General features: G+C 34.6%; 1 long non-coding RNA gene across 4 annotated transcripts; it reads right to left on the reverse strand.

Moving 5' to 3' along the window:
* Nucleotides 1-6,064: 6,064 nt before the first annotated feature.
* Nucleotides 6,065-7,167, reverse strand: LOC127010721 (uncharacterized). Of its 4 annotated transcripts, none has more exons than XR_007763497.1 (4): nucleotides 6,956-7,167; nucleotides 6,780-6,897; nucleotides 6,612-6,700; nucleotides 6,065-6,556 (listed from the first exon to the last, which is right to left on the reverse strand). It is a non-coding gene; the product is annotated as an uncharacterized LOC127010721 (long non-coding RNA). The 4 variants fall into 4 exon arrangements; XR_007763495.1 differs by having other exon boundaries at nucleotides 6,612-6,719; XR_007763496.1 differs by having other exon boundaries at nucleotides 6,780-6,900.
* Nucleotides 7,168-17,834: the final 10,667 nt, after the last annotated feature.

Below are 17,834 nucleotides of genomic sequence, written 5' to 3' on the forward strand. Positions count from 1 at the left end.
GAGACACTATAGGTCAGGGTATAAGCACTGGCAGTGCAAGCTGCGATCGGATATTTGCCAGGGAGCTGCCACTAGTCTCGCTGGGACTAGCAGACTTACCGGGGATGGCCGCCGGCAATAACCTCTAAAGTTAGTGGCTGGCCTGGGAATACCCACAGTCAGTGCAGAGCTACGGTTAATCACTTACCAGGGTCTGGCCACTGGAAATGCAAAAGGGATGATAATGCCAGGGAATAACCACTGGAAATCCGAAACTACGGTTGGTTATTCTAAAGGTTACTGTCAAGGAATTCCACTGGTCCGAACTGCGGAGTCGGGGCAATGAATATAAAGACGGGACAAATTCACTTTAGATTTAGTAAACTTGGTTTATTTATTAAGCTTTGGTTAGATATAGCGGGTCTCCTCTGTCCCTAATACTACCCGTTACGCAGTTTAAAATCCCTACCAGTAACGAGAGTCTTACCCGGAGCACACGTCGGTTCGCTAGTAAGATCGGAAAACCAGAGAGACTCTCGATCTCGCTCCGCGTGCTCCATTACTCTTACAAAACCGATTGTTTTATTCGACATGTTATAGGGGTATGTGAACACTGTTCAAATGTTAGTTAACATTGGTAGTCGATGACCTTGTAGCTAGTGTGACCCTAGCTAACTATCGTCTTATTGCTTAATAATAGATATAAAGAGTGTTGGGTTTAGAAGTTAGCTTATTTATCTTCCACTGGACTTAAATCTAATAACAAAACTTAATTTATATGGTAGAATTAAAATTAATTGTGCGCCTCGAACTTCAAAGATGAGGCGTCACAAACTTTCTAACAACATGAAGCTTAAGTAGTTACTTGTGTGCAAAATTGAGCTATTCATAGGTGTTAGCTTATTAGCTAGTTTTTCCAAAAGTTTAAGTTTCTTCTATTAAGCTTTTCAAATTTAATTCATATTTATTAAATTTTCAGGACCTTTACACTGAGTTGGGATTTGGCAATGAAAAATACTTTGATCTGGTAAATGTTTCCATCTTTGTTGATTAAAAACTTTGAAACGGCTATATTTAAATGTTGAAATCGTTGGAGCTGTTTTTGAGAAACCTGAAAAGGGCCAACAAAAATTTAAATAACAAAAAGTATTAAACCATAATATTTAAACTGTGGTATTTAAAAAAATCGTGTTTTAAATGCGTACATAGTATTTCTTTATACCTTTCTAACGACGTAAAGCACAATCCTCTAGCTTTAATTCTTCAAAAGTTACGGGTATAAAATGTAAGCTATTTATAGCTGTTATCTCGCCAAACTATCTAGGTAGTAGAACTAATGTTTCTTATATTGAGCTGTTTGACATCGACTAGAATTTTCAGGTCTCTAAAATAAACGTTTTAGGAACAAAGAGGACTACGAAAATCTTGTTTTGTGTATAATTTTTGAACGATCCGATTTAGACAGTTAGAACTAGGTTGAATGCGGGGGGGGAATTATCCCCACCGGCCCCAAAAGACCAAAATTTTCAAGTTTCAACTTTTACACTTTCATCCATTTCTCTCCCACACCAATTTTTTTTTGGTATGCAATTCTTTTATTTTTTCCGATCTGGATAGATGTATTACTCGAAATAATCGGACGATTACTGTAGATTTTCATTTCTTCGTGTGTATATCTTCGTGTATATATAGTAGTCGCCTTCGCACACCCTTTTCGTGCTCTTCTTTACTATGTGGACTGCCGTGCACAGTGATACTTAATTTTCATTTTTAATTTGTGAAATTAAAGTGTTACTTCAGTCGTATCTTCGTTTCCTTTAATTAATTATATATTTTTTAATTGATATAATGGTCTCTTAGTTAAAGAAATATAGTTTTGGTTGTCCTCTTGGGCACTGTGCGCTACTGCGTCTGCATTAATCTTCTTGTACGTCTTCTTCAAAATTGTCTGTAATCATGGTTTCTTCAATTTTGGCTCTGGATAATGTGCCGGCTACATAATTCTTTTTTCCTGGTAAATATTTAATCCGATTGTCATATTCATTTAAATTTTATTTTCCACAATTTTAATTTTATATTTTGATCCTTTACCTTTAATTTTTTCAACGTTTCTACGTAAGGTTTGTCTTTAATATTAATTGTGGCACCATTTTATAATTTTATTGTCATTGGTTGGCACATACTGTAATGTGCAAGTTCGGTATGAATTTCCGATAACATTCACACAATCCTATGCAGGATTTAATTTATTTTGCGGTTTTGGGTATTGGGAAATTTATGATACCACTTATTTTCCTTGCTTTCATACCTGTAGAGGTTACTATGTGACCTAGGAATTCTGTTTCCTTTTTTCATGAATTCACATTTATCTAATTGTAATTTTAAGTTTGCATTTTGTATTTTTGGAATTCTTGTTCCCTACCATTGTCTAGATATCTCTTAAACTCATGATAATGACCTTCGTACCTGTGGTGGTTACTATGTAACATAGGAATTATGTTTCCCTTTTCATGAATCCACATTTATTTAGTTGTAATTTTAAGTTACCGTTTTGTATTTTTTGGAATTACTTGTTCCCTACCATTGTCTAGATATCTCTTAAACTCATGATTATAACCTTCGTTATAGAGCGAATTGGATTTTTATTTGGTGAACTTTTAGAATTTGTTGAATTATTTTAAATATTATTATCCCTTGAATTGTTATTGTTATATGTTGGATAATATTTATAATTATAATAATTATATTTTTTATAATAAAAATTTTGATGTGAACCTTCCGAATTCTTTCGCTTATCATGACATCTGGGTTTATATTTATCGAATGGGTCCCGTAGGCCTAAAACCATCGCGGGTATTTTAAAGTAAGCAGGAGTTGGGGTATCTTTTTTAGAAAAACAATGGAAATTTTATCTCAATGCAGCCACTAATAGTCTTATTTAAGAACTTCTGATTTTTTTTTGTCTGACCCTAATTCTAGTTTATTGTGTACTTTTAAAGATCTAAATTTGAATTCATTCACGAACTGGAATAATGTCTTCATATGGTCTGTCGTCCTTAAAGGCCTTGATAAGAGCTGCTTTCGTAGTTACCCAAGTATTGAATTTTTCGACGATGGTCCTCTGAATGGCTCCATATATGACGTGGGTTTGTCGAGCATCTTGGGTAGGCTACAGTTCAAGAAGTTACTCTACACTGGCACTTACCTTTTTTTTAGATTTTAAGCGCGTATTGACTGAATTGCGTGAGTAAGTTTAATTGACTTTTGTTGTTGACAGATTTTACACTAATCAGGATAAACTAGTCGTTTAGTACTATCATTCTTACTTGATCAGTACCGGTGACTTTTTAAAGGTCTTTTGAAATCCTACAGGCTGCGCCAATTAAATTCTTAAACCAGAAGTTTAATTTAAAAGAAATTTATTTAATTTAATTTTAAACTGGTTAAAATATTTTATAGAATGGAAGAACACCGACTTGCTATTGGAAAATCTCAAACTGAACTCGCTCTCATTAACGACCATACTTCGGTTTTGAGCTTTAGAGCTTTTTGTGAGTGGGCTTAGTTGTTATTGAGTGACTCTCTAACTCTGGTCTTTACTTGGATCCGGGAATCTGAGTATCCTGAAATGTGGGACATTCCGATAGTCAGAACAGCGTTTCGTTCTGTATGTAAGCTATGGTTTTCTGTTTCATGGTAATTTTACTCTTGCTTATAGCTTGGTAATTTTCCATTGTCTTGTTATACCCGTTACTCGTAGAGTAGAAGGGCATACTAGGTTCGTCGAAAAGTATGTTTGACGCAGAAGGAAACGCTTCCGATCCCATACCCTAAGTATATTCTTGATCAGGATCACAAGCCAAGTCTATCTAGCCATGTCCGTCTGTCCGCCTGTCTGTCTGTCCCTCTGTCCGAATGAACACTGAAATCTCACAGACTATAAAAGCTAGAACATTCAGACTAGGTTGCATATTCGTGGGATTCCTGCGCAGCGCAATTTTGTTTCAGCGGGGTGCCACACCCACTCTAACGCCCACAATCCGCGAAAATATGTGGCGTCTACAGTTTGTATGATAGAGACCAAATTTTAACTGAAATAATACCTATCGGCTGACCTAAAGTAAATGTGCCAGGCCCACTCTAACGCTCACAAACGGTTTAAACGCTTAAGTCTGCCTGCCGCCCACATAACATATACTGAAATAGCCGGTAGGTGGCGTTTTATGATATAAACTAGGTGGCGTTTATACCTATATATAGCTTAAAAAATATACAAAAATTACAGAACATTACAAAATATTTACAGCATTTCATATTTACACGTTTTGTTTTTTACATATTTACAGTTGGCTATCTATTTTAAATTATGTTCATGTTTTATATTAACTAAAATTTCGGTATTCTGATTAACTTATAATTAGAGTTTTTATATACATAAATTGGCGGGCCTTTGAAGTTTTCTGTATTATTCATTTCATAAAATTCCTTTTTGGCCTCATAAGCTTGAAAGTGCTCGCTAAAATAATATGGAACCGACCGGAACAGCAGTTGAAGCCGAGGGTTTGATTATCCTAAAGGACATAAAATTAATTTATATACTTAAATATTGCATTGATAATACTTACAGAATCTTTTTATACCCTTGCAGAGGGTATAATGATACATTTTTATATTTTTAAGAATTTCGAATTCAATATAATAAATTTATTGATTATTTTTTATAACTGCAAGGGTATACAAACTTCTGCTTGCCGAAGGTAACTTCCTTTTTTGTTTCCATTTTTTTTAATTTTGACCTGAATTTGGCCCGGATTCCGCATGGCTCTCTTTCCGGGAATATATGCAGCAAGTCGCTGTCTGCCTTTCGAACGTAAAACCACAGTCTGAAAACCAAAATTGTGAATCAATATACTACGTTTGTTTTATACTACGTTTGTTTTTTATTAGGCAGTCGTAACAGGACATTGGTAGGTCCTGAGCGGTCGTTTCAGACTTTTTCATCTTTCCTAAAAAAAAGGACAATGCATGTTCAAGTCTTTGCCGACCAAAAAAAACCCTGTAACTGTTCATACATACGACAGAATATGCGTGTGAGATGCAAAAAATGGCCAAGTAAAATTACTAAATTTATTATATTATTATTAACCTTATAACACTAGATGTTAAGTTTACTCACCTTTTCATTTTTTGTGCACTTGAGGAAACACTACACGACTGACCGGCTTCCGGATAAAACACAAGTGGCGAAATATCCACTAAATAGTATGCTTGTGCAATCGAGACAACATGTTCGATGTTGGCCAATTCGAATTTCGAATATATCTATTTCGCTTCCACTCACGTAATTGATTGTTATACCGTCTCTTTTTCGATATCAATAAATTATCGAAAAGAGAGAAATCAACAAATCGAAATTTTGTGGTATCAATTTGACATTATTTCATGGTGAGATTGATATGTGTCTAAAAAACACATCTTTACCATGCGCATATCAAATTTATCTTGACTCGCTTTTTTTCTGTATACAGATGGAGATATAGAATTGCAAACAGAGGGCACTTTTTGAAAACAATCTTTTTTTTACAAACTTTAAAAAATTCGAACTAAAAATTTTTTTTGGTTTTCGTCCCCATCCTAATGCACGTGCTTTCTTATTTCCCGAAAAGTATACATAAAAAATGTTCTGAGAAATCAAAAACGTGAGATTTTTGTTTCTGCCAAATCCGTTTGGTTCGTAAAAGAACGGACCATATAACCCTTTGCAAATATTCAATGAATACGAGACAAAGTTCTTCCAAACTTTCTATAGTTCGGTTTCTGGGTCTAGTTCTAATTACCCTTATCACTTAATTAGGGCAAATTGTTTTGCCGCGATGTACATAAAACTTAGACAAGCCCTTTGGTGTTCCTTGTAATTATTATGTCACCCTATATCAATTATACTGTTCTTTAACTTCTATCCCAGTATAAAAAACTAAAATCTTTATTTAGTTATATATATTAATCGTAGAGCAAAAGGGTATACTAGATTCGTCTGAAAGTATGTAACAGGTAGAAGGAAGCGTTTCCGACCCCATAAAGTATATACATATATTCTTGATCAGGATCATTAGCCGAGTCGATCTAATTATGTCGGTCTGTCCGTATGAACGTGAGATCTCGGAAACTAAGGCTAGAAGATTTTGACTTGGCATACAGATTTATAGGCTTCGATTGACCCAAATATTGCCATGCACACTCTAACGACCACAAACGGCTAAAACGTTTAAAACTGTCTTGCACCCACATGACAAATACTGAAATAGCGGGTAAGTTGCGCTTTTTAATATCGCTTTGCTGCTTTCCATTTTCTATTTCCTCCCTTGCGCATAGTAATGCGTCGAGTAAATTTACTATAGTGTTCTTCCTTGTTCTCAATAGAAAAACTCATCTGATACGGAAGTCAACCTGTTTTAGAAGAAGGCTGAAACGATCTAAATCTATGTTTTTGTTTTTTTTTTTGTTTATAAGTTGTTTTTAATGTTTGTCATTGCTTTTTTTAAACATTTGTCCGGGTCCTCCGAATCCATGTCCAACGCTTTTGAGAAAAAGGGCATGTATTAAAATAAAATGTGTTTTACTTGTATATTTACCTTTTCGAACTATGTAAAGCCCTTTGCGGGATTTTTACTGGCACAAAACATTTATTCATGCCACCTTCGGGTAACACAACCAGAACTTTCTAGATTGTGTTGAAAAGCCTATAAATCATCTTAAACTTAGATCAACGAGCAACATCGTGCTCTTAAGGTAACACTTACTTGACTTATTCTCAAAATCATCACATTTATTAATAAATGAAAATGCGTTGCAGCGCACAATTTAAACAAACTCCTGCTTCTCCTTTCATAACTTAAACAGCATACACCAAGTCTTCTTCTTCTTTTGGTTTATTTCTGAACATAACGGAGAGATGCAAAAAAAAACAAGAACTTACCGAAGGTTTTCTTTCTGAGAGCCGCCGGCAGGCAGATTATAAGACACAGAAAGAGAGGATAATCTCCGAAGATCTGCCTCTAGTTTTGTCGGACCGCTTTCGTCGCCACTCTTCTACGCTTCTTCGAATTCTCTGCTGACTTCGACAACAGCATACAAGTTTATGCACAAAAAAAAAAAAACAAAAAAGCCTTTTGCGTTCGGACATGTTCCGGCTAGCCTACTGCGAAACTGCAGGGCATGTAAATAGGCGTACATAATGCTATGGATATGTCACTATATGGATGTCATTATACTGCAATTATGTTAACTAAACTACAGTAAAAAAAAATTTTTATTTATACTACACTTTAAAAACAGTTAAAAACTTACTTTTTTTTTATCCGTCTACGTACACTTCTTTGCAACACGCCAAGTTTAATGGGTGGAGACGAGTGGCAAGTGCATTCGGTAGAATTGTTTACAGACAGTTTAATGTCCCTGAGTTGCAATTTAGTGTTTCTTTTTTGATTTTTATAAACCTAAATTTTCTTTAAATTACTTTTCTTGAAACTACAACTAAATCTCTATTAATTTTTTAAAATACTTACCATTATTTTAACATAGTACGCAATAAATCACTTTTTTTTTAATTTCGATTTATATTTTAGATATCGAAAGTATTATAATACGAGTATTTGCTTACTTACTTTTTGCATTAAAATATATTTATTTAAATGCTTAAGATCATTCTACGTTTCACATTATTATTTATTGTAATCATTATTATTTGGACAATTTAGGAGTTCCAATCTGATAACGTTTTTATATTTTTTTAAATTTTGATTCACTGACACTGTTAAAGAAAAAGAAAAAAAGAAAAGGTTCACGTGGTGCGAACCCCTAAATGTTTTCTATGGAAATTATTGTGGAATTAAGCACAACATGCCTGACGGTCCGACTGGGAACACCTAACAAGTTCATGTCCGCCTTCAGGAGGGACTTTAGCTTTTTGGCTTTTGACATATTCAGAATCGGTAAATGAATGTACATCTTTGACTACGATCCTAAGAGATTGCTAACTTTTCAATTTTCAATATTTGTCGAATGACACCTCACCTTTTTTTAGTAATGCCCTAAAAAAACACTTTTTGGGCACATCACAAAATGAAAATTTGTATTTGTTTGTCAGAGTTGATGTTAAACAGTGTTAAAGAAGAACAAAAATTGTGATACCTTTAAGATTTTACGAGCTCTGTTCATGTCAATATGTAAATCTATCTAGAGCCGTAAATAATGATCTGTAACTTAAAACTTTCAAGGGTGCAGTGCCGAACAATTGTAATCTTAATTGCTGAAGTGCTAAGAGACAGATTTAAACGTTTCAACCATTTGAAGGCGTGGCACATTTTTTTCTGGGTCAATCGATAGGTATTGATGAAACAAAAAAAACTATAAGCGCTACAGATTTAAATGGATTGTGGGCGTAAAAATGGGCGTGGCACCCCGCTGAAACAAACTTGCGCTGCGCAGGAGGTCCAGGATCTGCATGCAAAGGTTGCCTGTTCTATCCCGGACGAACAGGCGAATAGATCAAGATTTATTTAGTTTATGGAGTCGGAAACGCGTCCTTCTACCTGTTATATACTTTCCGACGAATCTAGTATACCCATTTACTCCATGAGTAACAGGTATAAAAATAATTTGTAAAATGTGCCAACAAATTAACACTTGTCCGATTTTTATTAAATTGAATTCGAAAATCTTAAAAATATAAAAAATTATATTTCAAATATTATAAGATAATATGTCAAAAAGCCCCAAATCTATAATTTGTTTCATATTATTTTCCCATCAATTCCGATTGTTCCTATAAAAGCTATATGATATAGTCCTCCGATTTTAATAAAATGTAATTCAAAATTCAGAACTAAATAAAAAATGTTATTTTCAAGCTTAGAAGGTAATATGTTAAAAAACACGAAAAATATAACTTTTTTAAAATTTTTTCCCTTATAGTTCCTATGGGAGCTATAAGATATAGTTATCCGGCTGGTTCCGACTTATATACCACCTGCACTAGAAAGAAGACTTTTGGGAAAGTTTCAGACCGATAGCTTTAAAATTATATATGTTATTATATATATATTATTATATATATATTATTATATATATATTATTATATATATATTATTATATATATAAAAGACCAAAGATATAATTTTTTCATAATATTTTACCACTAATTGCCGATCGTTACTATTGCAGCTATATGATAAAGTCATCCGATTTTGATCAAATTTAATTCAAAATTCAGAACTAATTAAAAAATGTCATTTCCGAGCTTAGAAGGGTATTTGTTAAAAAAAAACATAAGATATAATTTTTTCCGTCTTATTTTCCGATCGTTTCTATGGATATAGTCCTCCGATTTTGATAGTATAAAATTCGAAATTCAAAAAATGATATTTCCAAGAGTAGGAGGTTATGTTAAAAACACCAAAGATATAATTATTTTTAAATTTTTTCCCCGATAGTTCCTATGGAAGCTATTAGATATAGTTGTCCGATCCGGCTGGTTTCGACTACTTGCAATAAAGAGAAGAGTTTTGGGAAAGTTTAAGCCCGATAGCTTTAAAGCTGATAGACTAGTTTTACGTAGAAACAGACGGACGAACAGACGGACGGACAGACGGACGAACAGACGGACGGACAGACAGACATGGCTAGATCGACTTGTCTAGTGACGCTGATCAAGAAAATATAAACTTTATGGGGCGGAAACGTCTCCTTGACTGCGTTGCAAACTTCTGACTGAAATCATTATATCCTCTGCAAGGGTATACAAATTTCTAAAATATCCAATAAGTTGGATTAATATAGAAAAAGTGCCTACAATTGCTAAAAGCCAAAGAGCTAAGAAAAAATGTTGTAAAGTTCCTACAATGCTGAAAAAGCATAAGAAATTACAAAATCCTAAAGCCTAAAAAATTAAAAAAAAAAAACAATACGACTCAAAAACATAATTGAAGATAAAAAATCACAACAAAATCAACTCTTAAAAAGAGAAAGAGAAGACAAGCCAAACCAGCAAGACGACTTCAGCAGCAAGCAAGCAACATCTTCGACAACAAGCATCGACCACACCTCGACTTAGAAGGAAAATACTTAACTAAATTGAAAAAAAAACATTTATAAATTACGAAAATGTTGTCCGACAAGACTATTTAGCTCTTCAAGAATCAGAGTTTTAGAGGCAAAGTGAACTTAACGCTACCGGAGTTTCAAAAATTCGACCTAATAAAGATTGCTCCAGTGGAGTACTTTACACTAAAAGATTATGATGCGATGATGGTGGAACTAGGAAAACTGAAGATATAGTTTGAAAAGGACTCGAGTAGAGATCGCAAGTTAAATTATTAATGGATTCATTTAAATAATTCCTTAATTGCCCAACATTTGCATTAAAGCCTTCCTTCAAACTAGCAGCCCTTGGAACGTGTTTAACTTCGCCTATTTCTGCAACTCTTTGATCACTGCTTTATGCTGTCTGACTCGTGTCCTTTTCAAATTCGGCACTATTTAATGTCATGGAGTTAGCTCCGTTTCCTCTATTCCACAGGAGAATAAACCTTAAAGAAAAAAGTTTTAATACAAAAGCAGCAAAGAAAATGGTTCTTGTTGTAATTTACCAACCCGTAATATAACACAGTGTTATATATTTATGGGTATGGAACCAGCAGAAAAAATTACTGGGTAAAAAAAACACATTTGTTTAAAGTATCTAAAGCATTTGTTGTGACGATTCGCACCCGATCGTCAAAGTTGAGCTGAAGTCTACTCTGGGGGTCTTTCACACACTTTGTAATAAAAACTCGGAAATATGTTGAACTTCACCAGTTGTATACTTTCAATCTTTAACTTAATGCGAATTTTGATTTACAAATTATGAAATTTAAAAGCTCGGTTATAAACGCGACCAGCTTCTCCTTATGTCTTCCTCATCGTGTCGTGCTGCTAACATTAGCATCAGAAATCTAACATTTGCTGTTAAAACTGCTGTTGTCTACTGCTTCTTAGAGTCGCCAGAAAACAGCTGTCCAGCTTCTCCTAATCGACAGAAACACCCGTTCAGCATTTAAGCAATAAAAAGTGCACTAATGAAATTCTTTACTTGAATTGCAAGAAACCGAACCTCTCCCTTCTCAACATTAATAATAATAAAGAAAAAGTGAATACGACTAGGACGACGGGAAAAGCCTTATTGGTCACAGCATTTATAGTCCTCTATCATTCAGTTGAGTTTTTTAAAGCTTTAACTAGCTGATTTCATGAATCAATGCTGTGTCCTTCAATGCTTCAATGCTGTGAGCTTCATAAATACTTCAGTTACCAAAAATAAATAATTACACTGAGATTAGTGGAGTTTTCTCTATAAAAATGCATATCAAAGCATAAAATAAAACTAAACATTAAACCTTTAAAAGAAAGGAAAAAAATTAGTAGTGGAAGCAATTGTACTTCCAAAATTTATGATAGCGTTGCCAATGCACTCATTAAATATTGATAAAACGAGGTTGCACAACTACCCGTTAGCCAATCACGAGCCAGGTCGAGTGAACTTAATTATAAAAGCAGATTTATATGCTAAAATTCTGTAGAAGGGAGTAATAAAGATAGGCGGTCTTCTTGGTCAAAACACAGACTTTGGTTGGATAGTGTCTGGATGCACCAAATCAAAAGGAAGTAGCAAGGTACTTGCGATCACGTGCAAGGTCTTGAGTGCAAGGACTTGAAAAGATTTTATGAAATGGAGTAAGAAAGTAAGGAGGACTTACAGTCCAAAATATGTGAAGAACATTTTAGAAAAACAACACATATAGACTCTTCAGGACGATATCTTGTAAAGATGCACTTTAAGGAACAGCAAACCTTAGGGGAATCTAAACGCCAAGCCGTGGCAAGATTTTTAAATTTGAAGAAAAAACCCAAAAAATAATCAAAACCTAAAAAAACAGTTCTGTAAGATTATGACAGAATACATGTCTTTAGGGAATATGGTTGAGGCAAACTGAGAAGGTAAATACTACTTACTACATCAAGCCGTAATTACAGATGCGTCGGCAAAAAGAACTAATAATAAATGTCTAAATGATATAATGTGGATTGGACCTAGAGTTCAAAAAGATATTTTCGACATTATTTTAAAATAGCGCAGATGGCATATTGCAGTTTTAAGGGACATTGAAAAATGTACCGTCAAATAAATATAGCAGAAAGCGATCAAAATTTTTTGCATGTCTTGCGGAGAGATTCTCATAAGGAAGTTTTTATACCCTTGCAGTTATAAGAAATAATCAACGTTAGTAACACCATGTGAAATTTTTAAGGACTGTTGGTGGCTTCAGTGATATTAAAAAAAAAACAAGAGAGAACGCTATAGTCAAATGTCTCGACTATTAAATACCCGTTACTCAAATAACAAACTTTTAATTAAATATGCCTTCAAATATGGTTTTCACGGCTCAAATTAATTTCCGATGGTTATGTTAAAACCGGTACTTATTGAACACCACAAGGAGGCCGTTGCTTTGCAACGGGGTCTTACCAACCAAAAAACATTTTGGCAACCTACGAGTCGACTTGAGTTGTCAAACTTTAAAAAAGTTTTAAAACTCCATGTTCCCCAAAAAATCATTATGAAATAAATTCAAAAATATGACTTACTTTAACTTCTACAGCATACTTATACGTTTTTAAATTGTTTTTTCGTTGTGTTTATAAAATACATTAAATTTAATAACAATTTTTTTTTTGGTTTTATTTTGTATACATTTTTAAAGAAAAATAAAAAACACAAGTAATTATATATTTAGCAATATGCTACCGGCCTTATTATTTTGTTTTGTAAGAAATATGTATTTTAAATTAATATTAGTTAGTATATATATATATATATATATATATATATATATATATACCTACTCTGCCTCTCTTATGCTAACTAAAATACCACTGTGGGTGCCATACGTGGCCTCAAATGGCTCCAGACGGCTGCACTTTATTCGTGCACTAACTCCTATACTTTGATCTAAAAATTGTATCCAAAGAATATTCGGAGTGTTGGACGTACTGAATACCTGTGGCTCCATTAACGAGACCATCTGATGTATCTACATTGACCGTCATCATATATTTTGCAGTGCTTTTTAAAATCAAAGAGATACACAAACCTTGTGTTCCAGACATCTGTTCCTCTGCTCTAAGCAGATTTAACTGAGTCTATAGCTTCCGTGATAAACTGATCAGTGGGAATCGAGTTAAGCTTCTCCCAATTATATCGATCTGTGTCCTGATTGCTTGAAAAAAGGTGATACTTGACTTTCATCGAGATTACGGGTCCTAAGAAATCTTATATCATCAGACGACATTTGGCCGGTCGCCATTTTATTGAGTGCAATTACAAACGGCTGGTCATCTCGCTGTCGCATTATCTCTATCAGTTCGAAAAACTTAAGAGGGCTTCAAAGGTATGATCCAAATATAGCACTGTATGCTACGTGCGACGGGGGCTGAAAAATTCAAAGATCTCATTCAGATCGTCTAAGATCGCCGAACACGATGACCGAAATACCTCCGAAAGGGTATGAAAGTTAGAAAAAATTTGCCAGAGTCCAAATGGGAACACATTGTTGAGCATACCATAGAAATTTCGTCTATTATAAGAACTTTAAGATAAAAAAATCTAGAACGAAAAATCTAGTTTGATTAACGGGATGAGAGAACATGGAATGAAGAGTGGAGCCTCCAATTCCAAATGCAGCTTTGTCTGCGAAAGCACACAAAAATATTTTAACAGAAGTTGGGTCGCATCCTGCTCTACCATTATACTCCTTGGAAAGGGACTGATATAGAATATACTCTTGGCGACACCTGCACCGCCTCCTACGTACTCATAAAAACTAGTATTTGTTCTAGCATTATGCAAAACTTGCGTTAAATAGGTTTTTTGTTTAAATAAAGAGATCTAACTAAAGTTGCTAAGTTTTTAGGGGAAATAATTGGCGGGAGCTTCATTATCCGGAAGTTGCTATCCGGATCAACTTAACATCGTTGTTTAAGTTGCAAACATTTATTTGAGAATTTATTTCCGGAAAAGCTAAGGCCCTAAACTCATTATTAATTACGGCCTCCTCATCTATATTTTCCTCGTCATCCTCTATCTCCATGGCCCTTCTAAGCGCGTCTTCCAAACTTTCTATACCATTATATCTGGCATTAATAGCCTCCTCATTTACTTTATAAAACTTCTAACAATTTCTCTGTATTAATTCTACCTCTGTTGCGAAGCGCGAAATAAACTTCTTCTAAAATTGCACTTCCTTCTTGAGCTTCATTGTCGCTATTTGCCCCTTGACGAGTTCTTCCACGTCTTCTGAAGCTCATGGGTTGCAGCAAAATCCGCTAAACACAGGGCTTCATGAGAATATGATCTTTGATCGTATCTGTCCAGCAAACCTCTCTGAAAGATGTCAGTGGAAATCTGAGGCTTATTTTGCAGGACGCTTGTAGGTCTAAGCATATAAACTCGTTGCTCTGGAGGGAAAGTGTTGATAAGAATGCGTTTATTGCTAGTTTCTGACAACGCCAATACCAGACAACAATATTCGGCCTCCTGAGCAGAGATCTCAGTGCCCGAAACAAATTTATGACCAAGATACTGTACATAACGCATGCATGAATTGCTTCTTCGAATATTATTAGCTGCTTCTTGCATTAATTTCGAAATAGCCCTTTGGGGATTTGTTAATATAATTAATTATGTAGCTTCAGCAAGCAAAAGCGTTCAAAGTTGACTGGATACGTTTGATAAATTTCAGCGATCTTGTGCCTAATCCCAGTGCCAAATTTACTTTGAGGTATTTTTGATATTTTATTTTATTTCATTATTCTTTTTGTTTTCTTATATCGGCTATTGTCTGTTCTAAGCAAAATAGTACACATGCGTCTTCAACTAATGACGCCTCATTTTTTGGCTGGCTCTTTGATTCGATTATGCACGTCAAATGTGCAGGATTCACCGGCAGAGTAAAAGATTTTATTGATTTTAACTCTGGTCTTATGTGGTTATATGGGTCCTGCAAGGAAATGGTAGTTGTGATGAGCGGCTTTATGAAGCAGACTCGAGACAGCCTATTGAATATCTCAGGTGCTTTTAGGCACTTTAATGAGGGGTTCAATACAGTCTGTGCCCAGTTTAATAATAAACAAGAAAGGAAGTTAACTTAGGCAAGCCGAAGTTTGTACACCCTTCCAGTTATAAGAAATAATCAATATTTTCCCACTAATTTCCCGATTGTTCCAATGACAGCTATATGATATAGTCGTCCGATTTTAATAAAATTTCATTCGAAATTCAGAACTAATTAAAAAATGTTATTTCCAAGCCTAGAAGGTTATATGTTAAAAAACACCGAAGATATAATTTTTTCATATTATTTTCCCACTAATTTTCCGATTGTTACTATAGGAGCTATATGATATAGTCGTCCGATTTTGATAAAATTTAATTCGAAATTCAGAACTAAATAAAAAGTGTTATTTCCAAGCTTAGAAGGTTATATGTTAAAAAATACCGAAGATATCATTTTTTCATAATATTTTACCACTAATTTTTAGATTGTTCATATGGCAGCTATATTCGTTTGATTTTGATAAAATTAAATTCGAAGTTCAGAACTATTAAAAAAATGTTATTTCCAAGCTTAGAAGGTTATATGTTAAAAAACACCGATGATATATAATTTTTAAAATTTTTCTCAATAGTTCCTATGGGAGCTATAAAATATAGTTGTCCGATCCGGCTGGTTCCGACTTATACCTGCAATAAAAAGAAGACTTTTGGAAAAGTTTCAGCCCGATAGCTTCAAAACTGAGAGACTGGGTTGCGTAGAAACGGACAGGCAGACGGACAGACGGACGGACAGACGGATATGGCTAGATCGACTAGTGTCTAGTGACGCTGATCAAGAATATATATTCTTTATAGGGTCAGAAACGTTTCCTTCACTGCGTTGGAAACTTCTGACTGAAATCATTATACCCTCTGCAAGGATATAAAAATTATTAACCGAGTCGCCTAAACGCAAAAAAGCCAGCTTAACCGCCGTTAATACTACTATGGAATCCAACCCGAATCCGAACTTAGTAGCAGAAGTTCCTGTTGTCACAGGGTATACGAACCAACTGTACGTATGGATACAACTAGCTCGAGTGAAGTCCATGTTTCCGGAATAAAAGGTTCTGTACTGGCTAAGTCAAAGAAATCGCTGCCGACCATATGTATAGGTACAGTAGGAACAGTTCCTGGATCTCAGCCTTCACCTTTCAGTTGCTCCACAAAGGAAGCAATAATTGATTCTAGATTCACCCCAGGTACCACATCTGAGGATGTTTTGGAATTTATACGTTAAAAATTACCATACGAAGATATTGCAGTTGAACAATTTCATACGCTCGTAGGATATCGTCCTTCAAAATATTTGCTCGGCCTGATGTTTTTAATGTTTTACTTTCTGAAAGCTTTTGGCTTAATGATGATTTAGTAATTAAAGAATTTGTTCCAAAATCAACCGAGAACAAATAACAGGCCCTCCACTGTGCCAAAAACGAAAAAGTTTAATTTTGGCTTGTCAAAATGTTAGGGGACTAAATATAAAGCTACCCAAGCTTTATGCTGACTCCTCTGCATTTACTAAAGATATATCTTTTACGGAAACTTGGCTGAAACCAGAGATATCCGACTCTTAAGTTCTGCCTTATAACTTTAATACTTATAGGACCGATCACCACTCACGTAGGGAGGCGGTGTGCTGATTGCCGTTACCTTTAGCCTACATCTGAAAGAATTCTCATTCATAAGTGTGACAGTTTTCTTCCAATTTTTATCTGTTTTTGTTACGTGTTTTTATATTCCACCTGGCTCTGATCTAGTATTAAATATGTTTTTTAATGAATGCGTACCTGATGGGTTTCTTTCAAGCCTAGGCAGGCCTCCTTGGTTTACCAATGCGCTTTAAAAACTTAAAAATGTATAAAGAATCGGGCAGGCCAGCAGATTTTTCGATATATGTGGCTCACAGATTTTAATGTTCTCAACAGTCATTGCTATTCTATGTATCTAAATCGATGTAAGTTTGAATTTTAAAACGATCCGAAACAGTTTTACAACTTTGTTAATGCCAAGCGTAATTCATCGGCATTGCCTTCATTGGTACGTCTAAACTCAATGGAGGCATCTACGATTCTGAAAATGCTGATTTACTTGCAGAGTTTTTCGAAGCTACTTATAGTTTGACTGCTTGGTCAAATTCTAATTACCGTAATCCCTTAAATAGAGCAAATTGTATTTTTTCCCCTGTAATCACCGAAAGCTCTTTCTTAAAAGATTTAGCAACAACAACGCCAACTTATTTTTCCGGTCCAGATGGACTTCCTGGATGTGTGCTTAAGTTTTGTGCGTCAACCATTTGTAAACCGATTCTTAAACTTTTTTATTTGTCTATTTCATCATCATTTTTTTTATAAAAAGGGGTGCGATGGCGGATGCTCAAAATTATAGAGGTATTTATAAATTGTCGGCAATTCCTTAGGCATTGAACGTATTATCACTTCTCATTTGCTATATATTGCATATATATATATATATATATATATAGTTCCTCGCTTATATCGCCGTGTCAGCATGGTTTTGTTAAAAAAAATCCAGACTGACATTGTATAAACAGATTTTAGTAAGGCTTTTGACTCCGTTAACCACTCTCTTCTGTTATTTAAATAAGATCTGCTTGGGTTTCCTGGTAATCTATTTTCTTGGATTTCATGTCACTTGAATGGTAGGA

This window comes from Drosophila biarmipes, chromosome 2L, assembly GCF_025231255.1.
Source record: "Drosophila biarmipes strain raj3 chromosome 2L, RU_DBia_V1.1, whole genome shotgun sequence".
Lineage (NCBI taxonomy): Eukaryota > Metazoa > Arthropoda > Insecta > Diptera > Drosophilidae > Drosophila > Drosophila biarmipes.